The sequence below is a fragment of the Argentina anserina genome, chromosome 4 (genome assembly GCF_933775445.1).
Source record: "Argentina anserina chromosome 4, drPotAnse1.1, whole genome shotgun sequence".
Classification (NCBI taxonomy): Eukaryota; Viridiplantae; Streptophyta; class Magnoliopsida; order Rosales; family Rosaceae; genus Argentina; species Argentina anserina.
The window spans coordinates 20597686-20622881 of NC_065875.1; the positions used below are offsets into that span (position 1 = coordinate 20597686).

At 40.2% G+C, this 25196-nt stretch overlaps 2 pseudogenes; both read left to right on the forward strand.

The window, feature by feature from the left end:
- The first annotated feature begins 681 nt into the window (after positions 1–681).
- On the forward strand, positions 682–5915 carry LOC126792367 (geraniol 8-hydroxylase-like; annotated as a pseudogene).
- Positions 5916–6709: 794 nt separating this feature from the next.
- On the forward strand, positions 6710–8090 carry LOC126792368 (geraniol 8-hydroxylase-like; annotated as a pseudogene).
- Positions 8091–25196: the final 17106 nt, after the last annotated feature.

The window sequence follows — 25196 nt, forward strand, 5'->3', positions numbered from 1 at the left end:
AGAAATACGTAAACAGTATGTACTTGTACATAGATACGTATTAGATGTGCATTTGTACAGTAATACACAAATAGTAAATACGTGAACAGTGAATAGTAACAGTGAACAGTAAATTCGTAAAACCGAAAATTGCTGAACAGTAACCGATTATTACTGTTTCGGCATTTAAAGGTTTACGAAACGTTTCTAAATTCTTTTCTTATCTTTTCAAGGTGATCGATAAATCAAGGAAATGAATTATCTTCGGAAATTGTGGAATTACGCTCGAGTCGATAAGGTGAGTAAAACCTCACATATTTACGAATCTACCCTTGCGGTGATTCCAAGATTTTTGCAAGAGTTTTAAATATTGAAATACGACCTGTACACAATATAGTGGATTATATATATATATATATATTGTATAAATGGTAATAAGTACATATATATAGTTTGCTATATTATATACTGTTATGAATTCATCTGAAATAGGTCATTTCGATGTCGAGCATGAGATTTTAATATGGAGTTTTGTTAAACGTTTTGTCGTCGGACGTGTTTATAAAATTATAACATGTATAAGATATAGTGGATTATATATATATTGTATAAATGGTAAATAAACACATATGTATATAGTTTGCTATATAATATACTGTTATGATTTTTATTGTGATGATGTCATTTTAATGACAAGATTTTATCGAGCATGTGATTTTGATTTGTACAATATGATGTGAGATTATTGTACGTGATTTTAACATGGAGATTGTTAAAATGTGATTTGTCTTCGGACTTGATTTTTGGTACAATATGATGTGAAATTATTGTACGTGTTTGGCAAGTCGGAACCTAGCCTTTGGCCGGGCGAAAGTTACGATACAGTTAGAGCTCTAGTCTGTCTGCCAGAGTCCTACATGTGAGGTAACGGGTGGTTATCTGCTCATGAGTACTCATATTTTTGGATATTGGGTAGCAGGTGGTTGCCCAATATCGGCGGTGTATTACGAGAGGGGTAACAGATGTGTACTAGCGTTCTTGGTACCCGTATTATAAATGCATTTGGGTAACCAGAAGGGTTACTTAATTTCTCATGAGCATTTCATTTCATATTTCTTTGGGACAACCAGATGTGCCGTCCATTGACTCATGAGTGCATTTATATTTGTTTGATTTCTGGATTTTTGTATATATTGATATGCGAGTTATATTTTCATTTTACTCATACGAGCTGTAAAGCTTACCGGGTTTGTGTTTACAATCCCGGTGCACCAATTCAATAGTGTAGGGGATACTTTCACAGGTGTTGACTAGTGGGGATTGGGAGACGACTCCGGTGACTCGAAGTTGTTCGTTACCCTGCTTGTGGTGAGATTTCTAGAGTGGATTTGTGAGTGAGAATTTGTGAGCATTTATTTGTGAGTTTGGTGAGAGATTGTGAGAATTATTACATTTCTATTTTTATGTATGGATTACAAATTTGGGTTGTAATAATTGGTTTGTCTGAGTTGTATTGAGAACTCAGTAATGATCCGCTGTGACATTTTAAATGATTTCGATTTCATTGAGATTGTTTGGTGTTTAACAACTTTAAAATTTTGAGTTTTTAAGCTTGAAATTTTGGGGTTGTTACATACAATGTCTCTCAACTACAAGTCTACGGTTACGTGATAATTTGCTTCACTCCTAACTGTGCCTTAAGCATCTAGGTTGGTCTTATGGGTTCTCTAACGCCTTGTGGATGTTATTGGATGAGGATTTAGTGCATGTTAAGAAAAAAATTCAACAGAACAATTTTTTGTTCTATGCAAATTTATTGGTTGTATAACTTGTATCTATTACAAAAAAAATTAGAAAATCTCGTTTATTTATAAGAAAATAAAATAAAACCTTCAAATTTAATATATCAATTAGTAGGTACCAAAGAAATTGAAGTAAATAAATTATTCCAAAAGTTTTAAGCTAAATAAGTCGGTGTTTATGAAACATTTATATGATTATTATTCTCATTTCTTCTTACGTACTTCTTTCATCGTCATTGTTTTTATTATTAGCATTGGGCATGTGTCCACATATGAGAATGTGATTTTTAATGAGTATAAAGATACAAAGTAAGAACATAACATAAAGAAGAAGAAAACAATCATGAGATCATAGGTTAAATAAACATGTTAGGTTAGACAAAAAAGAGTTAGTAAAGAAAAAACAAAAAGAAAAAAAATGGTGGAGAAAATACAATACAATAAGAAAGTCCACGGAAAAGTCCATGAAAATCTTTGGTCTAAAGGATAGACAATTTTTAAATTGTGGCTTGTATAATTAATATTATAAAGTCAATGAGATTCTATGAGTTTATAATTTCAGAAGTATGAATGATATTTTGAGTATCCACAAACTTCTATTCATTTTAAAAAGTCATGATTGAATATTCTCTCACTTTCATGGATTCCATAATGATTTTTTAAAATCCTAATTGAATACACCTAGACTTGTATGGATAATTTAAAATATGATTAAATACTTGTGACACTTTATATTTTAGGTGTAAAAATATTTTTGTCATTCTACTTTCAAATTTAATATGTATATCCTTTAACTCTTATTTTTTAACAGTTTTGTCCATTCCGTTAGTTGACCGTAAAAAAAATTCCGTTAAGCTGTTAAAATATCTAGAATACCCCCAATTCAAATCAGATTTTTTTCTTTCTTTTCTTATGCCTTTTTATTTTCTCTTTTGATTCTTTTTTTTATTTTTCTTGTTTTAAAATTTAATTAATCATATGTGTTATCAAATATATATAATTGTAATCAACACAAATTATCAAATTAATTGTAAACATCTTATAATCAATTGGATAATGCCTAAAATGACATGTGAGTGCCAGTACTCAAATCCAGTTAGAAACTTCATTTATATTATGATGCTCTACAAACATATTTTGATTATTTTCTATAATTCTAAGACAAGAAAGACTTCTACTATCATAACCATACTTTGATGCAAAAATAGTTTCAAATTATTTATTTCCAACTTGATGTTAAGCAGTTGTCATTAATTCTCCTCTTACTGCACAAGTAATTTAACAAAATTTCCAACAATGAGCTTGGGTGATCTGACCAAAGGAATAAAAAAGGTTAAAAAGTAATGCTCGGAACTAAACCTCTTGTCGTACGACAATGATTAGATTATAATTAGAAACATAGTGCAATTACTAGTAATAAAGTTTTCAAGCAATGCATTCACTATCATTCACTCTAAGTTTGAGTTTTGAAGCACACCTACGTGAGGAGAGCCATTCCATTTTACTTGTTTTACATCTGCTCCAAGTTCTCGCAAGCGTTTAACAAAATTACAGATAACTTGATAGGGAGCAAGATCGTCATTCTCTTGTTTACAATTAATTTGATAATTTGTGTTGATTACAATTATATGTAATTGATAGCACATATGATGAATTAAATTAAAAAACAAGAAAAACCAAAAGAGAAAATAAAAAAGGCATAAGAAAAGAAAAAAAAATCTGATTTGAATTGGGGGTATTCTAGACATTTTAACGGCTTAACGAAATTTTTTGATGGTCAACTAACGGAATGAAGAAAACAGTTAAAAAATAAGAGTTAAAAGATATACAGATTAAATTTGAAACTAGAAAGACAAAACTGTTAAAAAATAAGAGTTAAAGGATATACAAATTAAATTTGAAAGTAGAATAACAAAACTGTTTTAACACTTAAAATATAAGGTGTCATAAATATTTAATCTTTTAAAATATGTATTAAATACACATAAACATTTAAATTTTATAGATTTTTATAAAACTCATATTAAATTCATATACAATACACCTCCCTAAGTTTCTTCCCTGTCCATACATGCATTCGCAAAATCAAACTGTCAAAGTATAGTAGGACGGTACGTAGCAAGAGAACATCTATCTCCTCGAAAGGTCTTAGACGATCAAAGCTGTCGTTGCAATCGCACTCGGTCACTCATTGCCTAATTAAAGTTTAATTAGCTGACGTTAATAATAATCGTTGAAAGAAATTAAGAAAAATAGTAGTGCCATCGCACTCGGTCACTATAATATGTTATATACGTACCACATATATATAGGTCGACATCGAATCGCAGGCAAATCATTTGCTAATTGGCTACCATCATTATCAAATTCTCTGTCAAGATTGATACATATATCTGTTCAGACACAGAGATATCGACTACAAGAATTAAGTCATCCGAATTTCAAGTTTCTTTGCCATAACCAGTCCAGAACCTAGCACCTTTTTTTTTCCTCTTCTTTCTTTTTCCTCTGCATCTTCGACTTCTTTAGCTCTAGTTACAACAGTTACGGATATATTCAATTGTGTAATAGGTATTTGTATTGCATGGATCGTCATCCAAGCCTTCTGTCTTCTTTCAAGAAGAAGCAAATCCATACCCAGAGAGCTTCTTCCACCAGGACCAAAGCCATATCCACTTGTTGGGAATCTGTTTGAGCTTGGAGACAAACCCCATGTCACTCTTACGAAGCTTTCCCTATGCTACGGTCCAAATCATTAGTTTGCAACTAGGCGAATTAACCACAATCGTAGTTTCTTCGCCGACTTTGGCCAAAGAAATCCTCCAAACATATGATCAAGTCTTCTGCAACCGACCCCTACCAGATGCAGTTCACGCCTGCAAACACAGCGAGTACAGCTTGGCTTGGCTTCCTGTAGCAGCAAGATGGAGAAATCTTTGTACAATATGCAACTTACAATTTTTGCACCCAAAGTTCTTGATGCCAACTACTCCAACCGGCGCGTAAAGGTCCAGAAGCTTAGAGATGATGCCAATGAAAGCATGAGGGCTAGGGAGGCAATAGATATAAGAAAGGCAGCTTTGGCAACCACGCTCAATCTGTTATCGCAGAATATCTTCTCTTTGGATTTAGCTCAACCAAGTAGTGAGACATCTAGGGAGTTCAAGAAGACTATTTGGGGTATAATGGAAGAGTTAGGGAAACCAAACCTAGCAGACTATTTCCCTCTGCTTAAGAAGCTCGCAATCGACCCCCAAGGCATAAGGAGGCGATCGACCTATAACTTCCCGAAAACATTAGGCATTTTCGATCGAATGATCTATCAAAGGTTGGAATTAAGAAGAGGAGAAAGTTATATCACAACCAATGATAACCCAACATTTGTTCGTGGTTAGTGATAACTATTATTTGGTTGATTTTGTTATTGAAGAATGCACAAAATTAATTAGTACAATTAACTACAATTTTTGTTCTGTTTTATCATGACAAAATTGTGATTCTAATTAATTACCTACTTCTTTGTACATATGGAATATTTAGGATTTGTTTGGTGTTAGCACGGATACAAGTTCAGCCACATTAGAATGGGCAATGGCCGAGTTACTACACCACCCAAGATTGTTTCAAAAGCTCAAGCGAAACTGGGGCAAGTGATTGGAAAAGGGAAACTAGTTGAGGAATCAGAGGTTGCTCGACTGCCTTTACTTACAAGCAGTACTCAAAGAAACATTTCGCCTTCATCCTACGGTTTTGTTTCTACTTCCCCAGAGAGCAGGAGCTGATGTAAAAATTGGCGGGTACATAATCCCCAAGGATGTTCAAGTTTTAAATAATGTTTGGGCCATAGGCAAAGACCCCATCACTTGGGAAGACCCAAACTTGTTTATCCCATAGAGGTTCGTGAGATTAAACAACCAAATTGATGTCAAAAGGAAAATTTGAGCTCATTCCGTTTGGTGGTGGGAGAAGAATGTGCCCTGAATGTTACACTTGATGCTGGGTTCACTTCTAAACTGTTTTGATTGGAAACTTGAAGATGGAGCTGTCCCCGAGACTATGAACATGGAAGAGAAGTTTGGCCTCACCCTACAAATGGCTCAGCCTCTGAGAGCTGTCCCCAAGAAGCCATCTTAAGATTTGCTGCTTTGTTACGTACGATCGACGTCAATCTTGCCTGTCTACAAGCTAGGACTCTAGTTTTCCTATGTGTTTTTTTTTTTTTTTCGTTTGAAGGTTAGGACGGAGTCTTGGCCGGGTAAGGTAGATCAGAGGCTTAATCCCCACCCTTGTGTAATCTAAATACTTTTGCATGATTAAGATATGAAAAATGTTAGGGCGTCATAATATGACGTCAAATCTGACGCCGCAATCTTACGTGGCATGCCACGTCACATTATTATGTTAGCAATTATAATAATTACAAAATATAATTATCCTTGTTAATCCAACAGTTCTAAAATTATTATAATTTTTTTTATCATTTTTTTCATCACAGTAATGCTTCTAAAATATAATTACAACATGCGATATATACGATATTTAATTTACTCATTATGATTATTAAATTTAAAAATATTTTCGTTTCTCTTAAAGAAATATTTTAATAGAGATATATAATTCGGATACCTTATTTATTTATTTTTAAATTTCAAATGATTTAGTTACCTTACAACATTTATTTAGATGAACACTTTTGGTAAGATTCTTTTAGTTTTGTTTTTCTGAAATAAATATTCATTTATTAGGGTATAATCGATTTAAGGAGATATGTAAGGTAACAAATGTTATTTTTCCTATATTATACATATCTTAATTAAAATCATACTTACGATTCATGACTTTCTAATATATAACTTGCCACCCATTATAGCTGGACAATGACAATCATATTTCATGATTCTACAAGCTAGTTAGACATACAAAAAGATATGGATCTTTGGAGTTGCATCATATGGCTTTCTTTTGCCTGGATCACAATCCAAGCCTTGTATCTCTTTGCAAAAAGGAGCAAACAAATTTCAAGAACTCGGCTTCCTCCAGGACCAAAGCCATTTCCATTGATTAGTAATCTGTTTGAAGTTGGAGACAAACCGCATGTCTCTCTTACCAATCTTTCCCAACGCTATGGTCCCATTATTAGTTTGCAACTAGGCCAATTAACCACAGTCGTAGTTTCTTCACCAGATCTCGCCCAAGAAATCCTCCGAACCCATGATCAAGTGTTCTGCAATCGAACCCTCCCGGACGAAATCCACGCCGGCAAGCACGCAGACTACAGTTTGGCATGGCTTCCTGTGTCAGCAAGATGGAGAAATCTTCGCACAATATGCAACTTGAAATTGTTTGCACCCAAAGTTCTTGATGCCTACCACTCCAACCGGCCCGTCAAGGTGCAAAAGCTCATAGATAATGTCAATGAAAGCATAAGGGGCGGTGAGGTAGTCGATGTCGGAAGGGCTGCTTTCACAACCGCGCTTAATCCGATTTCGTAGACTATCTTCTCTGTGGATCTAGCTGACCCCAGCAGTCAGACAGCTAGGGAGTTCAAGGAGACTGTTTGGGGTATGATGGAAGAGGTAGGAAAACCAAACTTGGTGGACTATTTTCCTTTGCTGAGGAAGCTTGACCCACAAGGCATAAAACGGTGCAGAACCAACTACTTCCGGAAGACGATGGTCTTCTTCGATCGAATGATACATCAAAGGTTGAAATCAAGAAAAGAGGACAGTTATATTACAACCAATGATATGTTGGATACACTTTTGAACATCAGTGAAGTGAAAAAGGAGGATATGGACCTTACGGAAACTCAACATTTGTTTCTGGTTAGTTACGTACTCCTCACTTGTTGTTTAGAGAGCGCGCACAGTACAACTCTGGTTCAATTCGGTGATTTTCTTTCATTCTTCGGCCAGCGGGGGTTTAGATGCTATGTCCCTCCAAACGCAAAACTCAATATTAAAATGAAGCCGGGTGTGAGAGGATGAGTCTCTCAGAGAAGAACAAAAACAAAACTTTTCAACACCTCCCACATCTCAAAACCATGAAACATAATGCCCGCCCAACCAGCCCATAAAAAGCTTAAGGCCGACATGTGATACAATTTTACATGAACATAGACAAACAAATTGGATTAGGAGAACCAGCCCATCCTCTTGCATGGTCTCCTTTCTCATAGCAACTTAAACATTTCTCTAATCGCGATTTTCACAAATATTTCAGATTTTCAGTCTCAAGAACCAGTCAGCGGTCCCATTTTTCTCCGCAAAATCTACCGCTGATGAGCTTATATATTTCTTTTACCGCTAAACATAGGTAGGATTCCCAGCTTCTACATTTCTTACTATAATATTCACTTGGATATCTCTATTCTCCAAATTTTGATGACTGATTAGTTTCTCTGTTTCTCTTGTAATTGCGTTCCCGAACACTGTTCGAGCTGGGGAAACAGATATTCCTCAGAGAACAATCAGCAAGCCCCGGTGTCGAACCCTAGACGGTTCGACCCTTCGTTCTCTATTGTTGCCGGCGTGCTAGTACCTTTGAGTTAGGTACAACTGTTGCTTTGTTTGACGATGATGGCGCTCACGTACTGTCTTCGTATCAAACGATTGCTCCGCAGTTGCTGATAAACTGCTGAAGTTCGAATGACCTATACACAACCGGAGTTGCTAGGTACCTTTCACTCCACCTCCAGTAGATGGCCGATCTTACTTTAGACCGCTTGGGGAAAAGCAGAGCTTATAATGCGTCGTTGATAGCATGACTTTCTCGCTGTAAGGAAATTGCTGACTAGTGTAGGCTTTTGTGTTTGCTAGAAGCTAGGCTAGCGACTCGATGGACTTGACTCTAGTTGCCGAGGTTAATAGGACTTGTTTTCTACATGCAGCGCAAGGCGTACATCTGGGTAGCTCCGCTCCGGTGGGAGACTTGGTTGCCGAAGCTAATCGGACTTTTGCTCCGTGGGGAGGCTTGACTATGCGATTGCGCGATAGTTTGTTTTGACGTTGCGTGTGTTATTCTGCACATTCGACCTCCTTATATAGAGAACACAAATTGTTCTTTCTTGCGAATCAAGTCTTGAGAACCTCTTAGTTGATTTAGATTCACCTTCCTTAATCAACTCAGATTCTATACAGCGATAGTCCCCTAAATCTATTCCAATATGGCAGGTAATCTTGCTCTGTGATATATTTTCCCCAAATAACCGGTCCACGAGCCTGAATAATCTAGATAATACCGGAGTATTATTTTAGGCCCAAACATTGCCCCCCAGGCCTTGAAATTGAAGACCCCGCGAAATTGAAAAGGGTTAGAAGAAAAACCCCAAACGGTTATCTTTTTAAAATAATCTGAAACGCTTTACGTTCCCCCGTTGCCAACTGACGCGCGACTTCACCTCAAACCACTACAACCTTTCGAGCTGAAGTACGCGAGAAACACTTACTGTTTCACAAACTCAAACCAGTTTAAATTGAGCAGACGCGACTCCTCCCCGAACCCGGTCAGTTTCAATTTCAGAAACCCGTTCAGTTCCTATATAAATCGCGATCTCGAACCCTACAAGTCCATCAAACCTGATTGCTCTATCATCAGAAAACCCAGAAAGCCCTCTTTTGAAATTCTTAACCTCTGACAACAATGGCACCAAGACCCAACCAACGTGATGCCCAGGAAGGTGCAAGGCCTCTTCTAGGCTACCCAAACAACGAACCCACCAATCGCACCACCATCGGAGTGATTGACGACAACACTGTGTACTTGGGCCCTTCTCTTGTCGTAATCCAAGAGCACATCAACGCCGACTATCACCACCGCTTACAAACTCCTCTGCTTGCCTTTCGGAACACCCCAGCCACCTTCAGGGGATGGCAATTGCACAGTCATCACGAGTCCCCCGTCGGAGCATGGCCCATTGTTTCCGAAGCCATGCGAACATGGTATGAAGGTCGCCGCTTGATCGATCGCGACATTTGGGAAGCAGCAGGAATCTTAGAAAGTATCGACCTCTCCTTCAACCTGACTCAAGATGGAGGCAACAGATGTGCCATCATAACCGCTGCTTGCTTCTGGAATTCCGCAAGTAATACCTTCGACTTTCAATTTGGTCAAATGGGTATATCTCTGCTAGACATATATGCTATCGTAGGTCTACCAGTTGGTACCAGGCCCTATATAGATCGGGATTATTTTGATGTTGAGTGCCCGGTCACCGCCACCCGCGAGGTTGGTATCTATCAATCGTATGGCTCCTGGCTTTCCAGTTTTGATCGCAACCATACTGTCAATGCTGTAATCGCCTTCTTGGAATTTTGGCTCTCAAAGTTCATGTTTTGCTCCAACTCCAAGAAGATGACTGGGCACCACCTGCAACTCGCGACCTTTCTCTACAATGGCCACAGTGTGGGTCTAGCACAAATAGTTCTGGCAGAACTCTACCATATGCTGCGCGTGCTTACTATGGAACCCCTCAATTATCATAAGCTTTTAGGGCCTATGTGGATTCTAGACCTTTGGATCCAGGTCTACTTTGTGCAATTGCGGAATGAAAATACAAGGGACTTCCGTCTAACTAAAGTGTTGGGAGAAGTATTTGTCGGTTTGGAGCCCAACTTTACTCTTCGCTACGCCACATGCTTCGAGTACTGCTATACCCTGGATGCCTCGGTTCTTGACTCCGCACGACTGCTCCTAGACTGCACTCACCCTGATGCCATCCGCTGAGGCTTTCTAATCCTCAGAGGCTATGACGGGGAGAGTCGGCATCTGTTTGAACATGCTGTTTCGATGGCAGACTTACCCCGACATCCCTGCAATGGAGTAGAACTCTATGCCCCCCATCTCTTCACGAGGCAGTTAGGCATGACTCAAATGGTTCCATTCCCTCCCATTGAGAGTCTGAACCTGTTTTCATCATGGCGACGCCCCATGATTCCCGTCACTGACACCAATCCGGGACACCAGCCCCAGTCTCAGTTGCAACCTACCCCCTTTCCTGTGATATCAAGTGGGAGTATCTTTCGCTGCTTTCGTGTTGACAAAGCTTATCCCCAATGGTGGAAAAAGATCAATTCTGGCCAATAGGAGCAACAATCGCGAGTAATCTTTCAATACATCTTCCAGACGGGGCTCAGAAGATACTTGCAGGAAGATCTCGAGGTTCCCGCGGATGAGGATTTGCTGCGAACAGTTATTCCAAATGCTGTCAGAATTGTTCCCTCAAGGGTAAAATCCCAACGCTTCTTCGAACTCCTATAGTCCTTATTCCAACACTGATTAAAAACCACTAACTGGTTTATGTTGCAGGTTTTTGAGGATACAGCTGGTGCTTCCTCCTCCCTAGGCCGTAAATGAGAGAGGACAATCCCTAGTGCTGACAACGACGAGGATGATCCTGACGCCATATACTTTAATCCTGTAAGTCCTCACCCCTATTTGATTTTCTTAAAGGTTGTTGCCACCTTCGCCAGTAACCAATGTCTGTGACCCTCAGCTGATTCAGAGGAGAAGAATAGCTGCCTCAAGCACCTCTGCCCCGCTCGCGATTGCTGTAATACCGTGGGCATCACCTAACCAGGTCAATCTTGAGCCAGCGACTGGGACCAGCAACCCAGAGACAACAATTGAGGTAAAAAGAACACCCTATTTGTTCCAACTGGCGATCCATTCATGAACCACTTTGACTGATTCTTATCTGATTTGTAGGTTCGCGAGAACCCAACTTCACCAACTCTGTGTACCTCTCTAGCTGCTGCCACCACGATGGAAGACATTACTGTAAGTAGTTAAACACACTGTTGCCCCCCAAGTAACACTTTGTTGTTCGCTAAGATGTAATTCCTTTACCCTATGTTGATCGTCTGTGAATCAATGATATCCTTCATGGTCTCTAATACAGGTTCATGTTGACGCTCAGTCACCTACTATAGAAGTCGCGACTGCTATCCAACAGGCGGTGGTCGTGTACAGAGAACCCATTCAAGCTACTCCTCCTATCACGGTGGCGAGCACTCGGACCTTGGAGCCACAAACATTAATCAACCCAATGGCAGTACTCTCCCACTCCTCTTCAACTCAAATTCTGGAGCCTGAGGGAGGAGATGAAGAATGTGTGACCAGCTCTCACCAAGAAGGTGAAAATGTGCAGCATCCCCTAGCGAATGCGGCCCCAGCGAGCCTTGATGTTACACTACAACCCCTTCCCGGAAACAATGTCCCTTCTTCTCAATCTGATGGGGTAAAACCCTTAACCACCTCCTGGTTTATATGTTTATGTTCCCCTTTACAAACACTTAACTGTCTTATTAATTGTTCTTTACTCTCTGTAGGTTGTGGCCATCGCGACTACTTCTAGCCTGCCAATTGTACTAACTGTTGGAACCTCTGGATCCACACCAGCTGTTGATCCATCAGAGAATCGTCCTAGTCCATCTCTGGAAGATCTTCTAGATGATATGCTGGGTCCTGCCAGCCCCTTAATATCCCTAGAGTCTCAAGAACTTGTCCAGGCCCGGGCACAACTTGCGGAACTATCTTCTGAAAATCTAACTGATCCAGCTCGCCTGGCTAAGGTGAAATATGCCTTTCGCTACCTCAAGCTACACTCACATGATCCCAGCCTAGTCACGAAGGCTGAAGGCACTAAGCACCATTCTATGCCTCCTGGAAGAATGCCAAACTTTGAGGAACCAATCTCAGAGTATGTCGCAACACAACGCTGATGCTAGACACTTTATTGCGCAAAGCCCTGCCCAACTTAAGACCAAGCTTTAGCATGCCAAGACTAGCCGTTCGCAACAAATCAGTGCATTGCGGCAACAAATAGCAGAGCTTGAAGCTGAGCAAGCTAGGGAACTCAAAGCTGTGGAGGAAGAGATAAGAAGTACTGTACCCCAGATACAGGAGCTCAAAAGGCAACTGGCGGCTTCTGAGGCTGAAGAAAGGAGGATTAACAACCTGATATGCGACAAAGCCAATGATACTGGAAAACTTGTCCTAGATATCTGCCTTTTTGGACATAGAATGTAACTTGAACATCAAAGTATTTTAGTAGTAAGAATTGCAATTTATCTCTGTTTGCTCACCCTACTTGAATCTCCTTGACCCGTCAAGAACCCAAATAAAGGCCCACGGCCAGAGCCCAACTCAATTCACCACCGTCCAAGTTTGCATGCAAACTCTCGAAAATAGGAGCAATCAATACTGGGCAATGCACCAATCGTTTCAGTTTGACCACTATTGCTGCAATAAATCCCGGGCGCGATCTCCAAATCTGTATCTCCAATCTCAGCCCTTGAATCCAAGTTTCTTCTGCTATAAAACGAAACCCTAAGGAAAGAACACACAACACTCTCTTCCTCAGCCTCCAACCATGTCTGTTCCATTTCTTCCTTCGAAACCCCTTAGGTTTCTTAAGTTTCATCCCCCAGACTTGCAAACTCAGTAGCAATCTTCTGAGAGTCTTATTCTACCCTCAAATGTGAGGTGGGAGTCTTATTCCAGCCTCACATCCTCCCTTCTTTGTAGTTCAGCACTAGAGATCTGCCCTGCATTAAGGGTTGTTCCTAGTGAAGGATTACAAGTGAGAGAGGAAATGACAGCCCTTCCTGCGGCCTATTCATCATGATTTAATCGCCGAGCATCAGGAAGCATGCTGCCAAATTCAGGACCAGAGCCAATAGGTACTTCATGCTCGTCACGTACCTCTTTTGATACGCGATGCGAGCTGTTGTATCTCCTATGTGTAATATCCTCCAATATCCCTTCTTTGAAGGAACATCAGGAGAAGTGTACAAATCAAGGCTCTGAATCCCTCATGCTACCACAAGTTTTCCAATTAGAACCTATGTTTGGCATCAAGCTGGTTCCAATCGGCCTTCAACTGGTGCAGCTTAATCCCGAGTTTCTCGCGGTGGTGAGATGATTAGGAGGAATAGGGAAGACCTTTCCACCTAGTATAGATAGTATCAGAGCTTGTTAAAGCTCACCTGTAATGGCATAGGTCTTGTATAAAGTTTCTGCCCACAAAGCCATATAAATAAAACACAACTTGTTTTAAAAACACTTGTATTGTTTCATTGCTGCGTAACAAAAGTTACAACCAATTATGGACCACAAGTATTGGTCCAATGTGTATACAAAAATGCCAGAGCATGATTAAGAAACTCATAAAGTTTCAGAAGCTCGAAATTTTAGTTTCCAAAATTTCCTAGGTTCGAGATCGTAAATAACACACGCGACCATAAGTGCTAAAATTTTTTGGGTTCGAGATCGTAAATAACACTCGCGACCATAAGTGCTAAAATGTTCTGGTTTCGCGACCGTTAAGTACAAGTACTGATTATCCATGGTATTGGCCCCATGTTTACTTGGTTGAAAGGATGGAAACCAAGGAAACACTAAGTCCGAACACTAGTTACTGGGATTGCACTGCTGCCGGTGGATCTTCATACTCCCAAACACTAGGAAAGTACTTCTTAAAATGGCGACTGTTCATGGAATTTCTGTGAACATTCCCATCAGTGTCGCGAAGGTAGTAAGCACCTTTGCCCATTACTCGATCAATTACAAAAGGACCTTCCCACTTAGCCGACCATTTACCACGACCATCAACTCGCTCGCTGTAGGGCAAATAAGCTTTCCACACTAAGTCCCCAACTCCAAAGCTGCGTCCTCTCGTGCGCTTGTCATATAGCCGTGCTATCTTCTGCTTTTCGGCCATAAGGTTGTCGAGAGCTTCCTTCCGTCGAGAATCTAAATCCTCATACTCTTGATACATAGCTTGGACATAAATCCTCGCCAATCAGCTGGTGCTGCTCGCGAACCCTCAACGACTGAACATTAAGCTCAATAGGAAGCACTGCATCATGTCCATACATCAAGGCATAAGGTGTAGTACCAGTTGGAGTGCGTTTGGAAGTTCGATAATCCCATAACGTGTGATCCAACTCTGTATGCCAAGATCGCAGATTTGTATCCAACATTCGTTTGAGTATAGACATAATGACGCTGTTGCTAGCTTCTGCTTGGCCATTCACTTGAGCATAATAAGGACTGGAATGCATAAACTTGATCCCATAGCCAGCTAAAAACTTCTGAGTCTTTTCAGCCATGAAACCTGCCCCCCGGTCGGCGACCAAACACTCTGGAATGCCATACCTGGTGGGCTGGTGATAATATATTTGAAGATAAAGTCAGTGATCACCTCTAAAGATGTCGTCCTGATTGGTATAGCTTCGACCCACATGGTGAAGAAATATGTAGCCAGTAGAATGTGCTTGTGCTGTAAGGAAGAATTGGGATGAATCTCCCCAATAAAGTCCAAAGCCCATCCGCGACCTGTCCAAGGTTTAATTATTGGTTGCAAAGGAACGTCAGGCACATGCTGGACTGGTCTATGCATTTGACATTCGATGCAACCCTGCGCGAAGCTGATGCAGTCCTTGAGCATGGTAGGCCAATAGAAACCATAGCGACGAATGAGCCATCTCATCTTTGGACCAGCTTGGTGAGAACCACAATTGCCACAATGAACGTCTCGTAAGCACCTCTTAGCCTCAGCTCCATAGATGCATCGCAGGTACAAACCATCTTCTGCCCTGCGCAATAGTTCACCGCCTCGAAGGACGTAGTTAGTAACAAAATATCTAACCCTCTTGTCCACCGGTACAGAAGGATCAGTGAGGTACTGGATAAACGGTTGCCGCCAATCTACATCAATAGTGTCAATAACAGCTACCAACCATTCATCGTTAACCTCTTTCCTTACCATAAAGGAAGGTAATGTGCGTCTCTGAACCTTCACAATCCTCTTGCGAACGCCATCTGCCAAACGAATGCCCATAGCCAACTGTGCTAATTCATTGGCAGCGAAATTTCGTTCTCGAGGAATATAGTCAAGCACCACGTCTGCAAATTGATCTAACAATTCCGATGCTCGCTCCCAAAAAGGGAGTAATGTAAAATTGTTACACTTGTAGACACCCTTGAGCTGGTTAATAACTATGAGTGAATCACCTAATACCTCCACCTCGGTGACTTCCAGATCAAGCAACAGCTCCAGGCCAATGATGATGGCCTCATATTCTGCCTGATTGTTAGTGCACTTTCATTCTAACTGAAAAGAGTAAAATGTCTGACTCCGGAAGGATTAACCAATGCAACACCCGCTCCAGATAAATGATCACTGCTGCTACCATCAAAATACAGAACCCAAGGCTGAGTGTGAACAAAGGAGACAACCACGTTATGGTCTTCGACGTCCTCCATAATAAGATGGTGCAACAAAAAGTCGGACACTGCCTGTCAAGTGAGCGCCTTTAAAGGTGTATACTGTAAAGAAAACTCTGATAACGCCAAGATCCACTTACCAATCCGATCCCTAAGCATAGGTCTGGTAAGCATATACTTCACTAAATCGGTTTGTGCCACCACCACTGTAGTGAAGGACAACATGTAATGGCAGAGCTTAGTACCAACAAAGTACAAAGCTAAACACAACCTTTCAATTGGCGAGTATCTAGTTTCAGCGTCTAATAAGGTGCGGTTCAGGTAATAAACCGCATGCTCAATCTTCTTGCCCCCTTCTCCATCACCATCTTGTGCTAAGAGTCTTGGGGGTTGAAGCTGAGATGTATAGCTTCAACGGTATGCCAGGCCGTGGGGGTTGAAGAACAGGTGGATGAGTAAGGTATTCTTTGATTTTATCAAAAGCTGCCTGTTGTACAGGTCCCCACTGAAACTCTTGATCCACTTTAAGCTTCAGCAAAGGAGAAAAGACTGCGGTTTTGCCAGCGAAATTAGAAATAAAGCGTCGAAGGAAGTTTATTTTCCCAAGCAAACTCTGAAGCTCCTTCTTGTTCCTAGGTGCCGGCGTATCTAGAACCGCTTTTGCTTTGTCCTCCGCGACTTCAATACCTCTTTCGTGCACTATGAAACCCAAGAAGTCTCCTGCTCGAACCCCAAAAATGCATTTAGCTAGGTTCATCCTGAGCTTGTGCTTCCTCATCCTGGTAAACACTGTTCGTAAATTCTCGATATGATCTTCTTTCTTCTTAGACTTGACCACCACATCATCTATATATACTTCAAGAATGCCCCCCAGCACATCATGGAAAATCAGGTTCATCGCTCGCTGGTACGTAGCCCCTGCATTGGTCAGCCCAAATGGCATATTGTTATACTCAAACACTCCCGTGAACCCTCGGCATCTAAATGCTGTTTTATGCCTATCCGGTTCGTAAACAGGGATCTGGTGATAACCAGCTGTGCCATCCATAAAAGACAGTAGCTCGTGTCCTGTGACTGCATCTACCAACATATCCGCCACAGGCATGGGATATACATCTTTTGGTGTTGCAGCATTCAGATTCCTGTAGTCCACACACACGCGAATTTTGTCATTCTTCTTCCGCACTGGTACTATGTTCGACAACCACTGGGAATATTTAGCTGGTCGGATAATGCCGGCTTGAAACATGTTTTGAACCTTTTTCTTGACAGCTGCTGCTGTGTCTGCACTCATTCGCCGTGGGATTTGTTGCACAGTTGCCGGAGGAGGGAGATCCGACGAGTTGAAGTTCGGCGAAATATGCATTTCCGGGGGAACTTCCGTGCTTCACCGCTCCCAAACGACGGAGAGATGGTGGGTGGCACTGCCACTAATGGACAGGGGAAGCAACAACCTTTCAAAAATGACTGGTGCGCTGCTCTATGGTGGCCGGACGACGGAGATCTTGCGGCCTAAAGTCGGCAGCTCGGGGAGAGAAATTTTGGATTTTTTTGGTTGTGAACAGTACACATGAACAGTACCGATTCGAATTTCTGATTTTTCTTCCCAATTTCTCTTTAATTCTCCTTATTTATACTATTTTCCAAAAATGTCTAAATACATTTTGATTCGTAACTTATTCATACAAACTCCGATGTAGACGTACCACGTGTCCACGAATTCGTATTGATGAACTCTACGACTTCTATGAATGAAGTTTTCTGAGATTTCTAACGGATAAAAAGGCAATCCTTAACCCATCACGGTAACGTGTTCGTGTATAAATATATCAAACACTTTCATTTTCTCCCTCGTACTATATACTCGAATCTAAATATCTCCAAACAATAATTAGTAAATAATTATAAATTTTCAAGATATTACAATGGAATCCCTACGAGAACTTTCTTTGAGCAGGACAAAGCTAGTTACAGTGCCCATGTCATCATTCGTGTCTATGACGGGAATCATTTCACTTGACGTCAGTTGTTGTCATCGCCTTGTCAGTCTCCCAACATACATTTGTAAGTGGAAATCTCTTGAGTGGCTTGATCTCTCTGCTTGCTATAGTTTGGTTAAATTTCCGGGTATTCTGGAACCCAACATCTGCAACATCTTGGTTTAAGCAGCACGAAAATTCAAGAGCTACCATAATCGGATCAGAATCTTATTGGGCTTAAGACCTTAAGTTTAAGCAACTCTTGTACAAGTTAAAGCTCCTCGAGTCGTTTTCGCTTAGTGGCTGTATAAAACTACACAAATTGCGTCGCCAGTTCATTTTGTACTCTCTAGAAGATCTGGACCTCGGAGGCTGCACATTTCTAGAGGAAATTCCCGATTGCTTTACTAGCTTTCCCGCATTGCAAGTCTTAATCTAAGTGGAACCATGATTGTGACAATACCTCCGAGCATCAGACAGATTTCAAAACTCAAGCATCTGTTATTGAATGGTTGCACGCGACTTGAATCTTTGCTAGTGCTCCCATGTCTTCTAGAAAAGTTGGATGCAACAGAGTGCAGGAGACTTGAGACTGTCACTTTCAGTGACTGCACATAAACAAAGTTTCGATCGAATAGTTTATGGGAAGTGGACAGAGGGACATACCTTTCTAGGTTGCGATGATTTGAATGAATCTGGAAGGAGCAACATAATGGATGAAGCGGTTGGCAACTGCTTGTAACCTTGTATCTATCCCTCTCCCTCTCCCTCTCCCTCTCTCTCTCTTTTATTAGACAGTGTTGTATTTCACTAACAGAAATACACAAGTATGTAATCTGTTACAGAAATACAACACTGTCTAATATCTTCTATCTCTCTATATATATATATATATATATATATTTTTTTTTTACCATGCATGACGTTTTTTATTTTGGGAAATTACATGCATGACGTTTATAAATGGTCTGAACCTGCAGAAACGTATATCATCTGGTTTAGTCAAATTAATGTGTCCGGGAAATGAAATTCCGAAAATGGTTTAGATGTCAAACGGAGGGATCTTCAATGGATATAAGACTTCCTCTACATTGGTCTGATGGTTCAAATTTCTTGGGTATTGTTCTCTGCTCTGTTTCTTCTATCCTTACTGGTACTCTTGATTCTCTTGGGTATCATCAATGTGTGATGACTCTCAAAACCAACAATGGTGAAAAATATAAAGTCGATATGGGAAATACAAAGCACTTCAGGATTGATCTTCTGGCTGACGCTGATCACGTTTTCATGTGGTATGATACAGCCCATAAAATTCTGGGTGAAGCAAAATGGTGTATCGAAGCTTCATTTGACTTCTATACAGTAATCAACGGTAGACGGAGGATTAATGTAAATGTGAAAAAAAAATGTGGGGTCTACCTTATGTATGCCCAAGGCCAGGAATCCCAGCAGGTTGATGGTGCTCTAGAATTCCAAGGCATTCGTTCACAACAAGTTACTACGACTAGGAAACGCCGCTGTGCAGAGGATGAAGATAGTGGAAGTAGTCAAATGGGGAGACACCAATTGGTGTCAAATGTGGTGTCACACCATGGGCGCCGCTTTGAGGGTGAAACTAGTGGAAGTCGATTGTTAATAGAACAATGCTCGGAATTTTGAAGTCAGTCGAGTCACTGTTACAAGAACCACAACGAGAAATACTAAGGTTATATCCTTTATTTTATTTTTTATATTTGTATTATTTATTTATTTGTCTATCTACACTATTATTATAAAGAGAAGAGGTCTTGCTAGCTAAAATGGTATTCCTTGTGACATATACAAATTCATTGTAAACTGATTAGATGCTATAAAACCCCTCTCTGTTTATCTTGTATTTTTCACATTTGATCCTGTGAAACCTTGAATATAAATGTCATATGACAAAGATATTAGATTGGATCAGCAAACGGAGAATGTTACGACTAGTGCTGCCTTTTTTATTACACTGTTAATTGCTTGAATATGATCAGAAATGATATGAAGGAAACTGATATCCAATTTATAAAAACAAATCAAGTTATTTCACGGAATAACACTATATATTGAGCTCGTAATGGCACCTTGCAATTCAAAATATCTCAAGAAAGAGGATGTTCTTCGACCATCATAGAAACATATACAGATAGGGTCGACGACGGAACAAACAACCAAACTTTACGAGAGCTTTTCCGTAAACGTTCACTTGCATCACGTTTACAAGTGCTCTCAGAGTATATTATGCACAGTACATGGCTTAATGGATGGAAGCAACTCTTCTCTTGGCAATATCTTTCATTGAAAAGAATACAATTCACACATAAAGTCAACAACGTTAAACAACAACAAGTCTGGGTTCTGGGTACAACTCCATTAAGCTTGGGATCCAATCTCAAGAGAAAATACAACCACGAACCATGCAGGTTGAATACATAGATAGGTAATTAGATATACCTTCTTCTATAACTTCTTGTCCATGGCCCATGGGCACAGCTCTCAGAGCCTGAGCCATTTCTAGGGGAAGTCTAAACTTCCCTGCTTGAGCCATCTTCAAGTTTCTAATCAAAGAGACATTATGTTGTGCGACCAACGCACCAACTGACATATACGACCAGCCAATCCCGTAATGACACGTGTACATATTAATCCACCTCATCATAGCTTAAACTATGTAACAAATGGAAAATCGAAAAAGTTGATATTCCGATCAAACTAAAACCACGCAGGTCCTCTCCTCCTCTCCCACAGCCACCTCCAAGCTTCACCGACCCATTTGCATTGCCGGCACCACCAAATCCCATCCCGCTTCCTTCTATGATGCCCCCACTCATTGAAGTCTTCTTTGTTCTTGGGGAAGATGCAAATGGGTTGTTGGATCTGGGGGACTGCTAAAAGAGCAGCTTTGTTTCCAGCCATAAGATTTTCAGCATTAGGGATGATCTGAGACATTTGTAGCAACATAAATGGAATACTTGATGCACCAGAGAACTTTGCTGTCCATGAATCCCATTGCTCAAAACTCTCACTAGTTTTCAATTCCACTGTGTTGAGGATATTTGTGTCATTAGTGTTGAATCCTAGCTTTTAGGGGTTTAGTGACCAAATCCTAGTTGATTTAGTATTTCTGTTAGAATAATGTCCTAGTCTCTAGGGTTTGAGATTGCTTTTGAATTCTTCAATTCAGTTATTAGCATGTTGGTTGCCTGTAACCACAATGTGAGGATGATTTCTAGCCTTTCTGTTATGTTTTAAGGCTTTATATAGCCTAGTCTTTCAATGAATAAACTCAGAGTGTTGAGTGCCATTTTATTGTGTTAAAGCTTATTGCGTTCAAGTCTTTGATTCCAATAAACTGGTATCAGAGCCCTGCTAAAGGAGCCTTATCAAGTGTGAGTGCAGAACAAAAGAGTGAAACATGAGAGAGAGAGAGAGAGAGAGTCGATGGGTGACAGTAGTGCTGTGCAAATGAAATTGCTAGCTGAAGGCAGTTCATCTCTTGTGTCCATACCTATCTTTGATGGGTACTATGATTATTGGTCTATGTTGATGGAGAACTTCCTGCGTCAAGGGAAGCTATGGAGGCTTGTGGATGAAGGCATCCCTACCACAACACAGGTGAATCAACCAATGATCTAGACTCGATGACTTTGGATGAGCTGCAAAGTAGTCTTTTGGTGCATGAATAAAGATTGAATCGTAGCAATGGATTTTCAAGGGAAGAGCAAGCTTTAAAGATCACGAATGGAGAGGGAAGCAGTACAAGAAGAGGGAATAAAGGCAGAGGTCGAGGAGGTCAAATGGGGAGAGGAAGATGCAGACAATGTTTGAATTGAGCAATTATTGAGTGTTTCAAGTGTCATAACTTGGACATTTTTAATATGAATGTCCTGCATGGAATAAAGAAGCCAATTACGCGGAGTTAGATGAAGAAGAATAGATGCTCTTAATGGCTTATGTGGGAGATTCAAAAAGGAGTAATGCATGGTTTCTGGATTTGGGATGTTCGAATCACATGTGTGGTGACAAAGGTTTGTTCACAAGTTTAAATACAAATTTTCAACATTTTGTTAAACTTGGGAATAACTCAAAGATGTGTGTCACCGGCGAATGCAACATTAAGCTCACCTTCAGTAGCTTGAGGTATGTAATTGAGGATGTGTACTATGCTCTTGATTTGCGTAATAACTTATTGAGCATAGGTCAATTGCAAGAGAAGGGGCTTGTTGTGTTATTTCTAGGAGGAACATGCAACATTTATCATCCACAAAGAAGCCTTATTGCTCAACCTACAATTAGTTTGAATAGAATGTTCATTCTCGTGTCAGACAACTCGACTTTCTCCAACCAACAGCCTGAACAATGCTTGCAAACTGCCTCCTCCGACCTAACCTAGCTTTGGCACCAAAGATATGGACACTTGAGCTATAAGGGTTTGAGAACTCTTCAGTACAAGAAAATGGTGAAAGGGTTGCCACAATTTGGAGCTTCGAAAGTAGTGTGTGGAGACTGTTTAATTGGGAAGCAAGCAAAGGACTTGTACCAAAGAAGAGCCTATGGAGAGCCAAGAAAGTCCTTGACTTGATTCATGCTGACATATGTGGTCCAATCTCTCCAAAATCTAGCAACGGTAAGAGGTATGTACTGTGTTTTATTGATGATTTCAGTCGTAAAGCATGGGCATACCTTTTGTGTGAGAAGTATGAGTCTTTTAATTACTTTAAAGATTTCAATAAAATTGTAGAGAAAGGAGCAGGAGAGTTCATCAAGTGCTTAAGAACTGATAGAGGTGAAGAATTTACTTCACATGCATTTAACAATTTTTGTAGGGAGTAAGGCATCAGGAGACAGCTCACCAATGCTTACACACCACATCAAAATGGTGTAGCCGAGAGGAAGAATAGAACGGTGATGAATCTAGTTTGGCCAAAGTTGTATGAAAAGCACATACCAAGGAGTTTTTGGCCGGAAGCAGTTATGTGGAAATTCTATGTGCTTAAATGTTCTCCTACATTAGCTGTGAAAGACATTACACCTCAGGAAGCTTGGAGTTGTGTAAAACCCTCGGTGGATCATTTCCGAGTATGGGGCTGCATAGCACATATGTACATTCCAGAAGAGAAGAGAGGTAAGCTTGATAATAGAAGCTTTACATGCATACTTTTGGGTGTGAGTGAAGAGTCGAAAGGGTATAGACTTTATGATCCTAAACCAAAGAAAGTTGTTTATAGTAAGGATGTTGTGTTTGAAAAAAGATAGGGAATGAGATTAGGGAAAAGATTATGAGCGTCAAATAAATGTAAAGTTGGCATGGGGGGATAGTATAGATGGAGTTGAGTTTAAGGGAGAGAATGAAGGTGAAGGAAATAGAGAAGACAATGAGGGTGATGAAGGTGAGGGAGAGGGAAACAATGAAAGTGAAGAAGCTACAAACCCTAACCTTTCAAACCCAAACAATGATATCACAAACTCTAATCCATCTAACCCAAACCCTACTTGTGAAACTTTGAACACAAGAAACACCACTACAAATTCTAATCCTACCCGTGAAACCCTAAGCACTCTTTCCCGTAGAGAAGTTGTTTCAAATACAAGAAGAGAAAAGAGAATGCCAACTTGGAGAGAGGATTATGTGAGTGGTGATGAATTGAGTGAAGAAGAGGTTTTGATGATGGAGGATGTGAACTGCCAAGATGGAGATCCTGTGTACTTTGATGATGCCATGAAGGAGGAGAAGTGGAAGGAAGCTATGGATGCTGAAATTAAAGCTATCCAACAGAACAAAACTTGGTCCCTAGTCGAGCTTCCTTCTGATGCAATAAAAGTTGGTGTCAAGTGGATTTTCAAGACAAAGCATGATGAGAAGGGTGATTTGATCAAGCATAAGGCTCGACTTGTTGTAAAAGGGTATAGATAAAGACATGGCATCGAATATTCAAAGGTCTTTGCTCCAGTTACACGTCTTGACACAGTGAGAACAATAATCTCCCTTGCAGCTCAATCAAAGTGGAAGTATTTCATCTAGATGTAAAGTTTGCCTTCCTTCATGGAAATCTGACAGAAAAAGTTTTTGTCGAGCAACCTCAAGGCTATGTGAAGAAGAACAAGGAGTATTTGGTGTATGAGCTACACAAGGCTTTGTATGGACTAAAGCACCTCGTGCATGATTTAGTCGAATTGAGAGTTACTTTGTTGACAAGGGTTTTCAGCGTTGTGAGAATCAACAAACATTGTTCACAAGGAGGAGCAAAGCAGGACAAATCATCATTGTAAGTCTATATGTAGATGATTTAATTTTTACTGGTGATAATGATGGTTTGTTACTCGATTTTAAGTGTACCATGATGAAAGAATTTGATATGACTGATGTGGGGAGTCTGAGGTATTTTCTTGGACTTGAAGTTTCACAAAGGCGACAAGGTTTATTCATTTGTCAGAAGAAGTATGCAGTTGAAGTGTTAAAGAAGTTTGGCATGTTTGAGAGTATCAACTCCAATTGTACCAGGAACGAAAGTTTCAAAGGATGAAGAAGGCATAGCAATTGATGAGACTTTCTACAAACAGCTAATTAGTAGCGTGATGTACCTGACACCTCAACTCGTCCAGACCTAATGTTTGTAACAAGCTTACTTAACCAGTACATGTCTAAACCCACTGAGTTACATCTACAAGTTGCAAAGAGAGCATTGAGGTATTTAAAGGGGATTATTAACTATGGCATCTATTACAAGAATAATGGAGAAGATGGTGAGCTCCTAGGCTACATAAATAGTGACTATGCCGGCGACAATGTTGATAAGAGAAGCACCAGTGGATATGCATTCATGTTAAGCTATGGTGCTGTGTCTTGGAGTTTAAAGAAGCAACCTGTAGTAACATTGTCCACCACCGAAGCTGAATTTGTAGATGCTGCAACCTGTGCATGTCAAGCTATATGGTTAAAGTGAATTTTGAAAGAACTTGGACATGAAGACAAGCCTTGCACGAGTATCATGTGTGATAACAGCTCAACAATCGAGTTGTCAAAGAACCATATCGAAATCTAAAGTAATAAATATAAGAAGTAGACAATTAGCGGGAGGAGCGACGGTGGCCTTGGCTGTAAATTGATAGCATGAATTGATTTCTCAATAAATTTAAAATTCTGAGTTCTCTCAAGGAGCCTCCGTTGATCGGAGATGGTGCTTCAGTT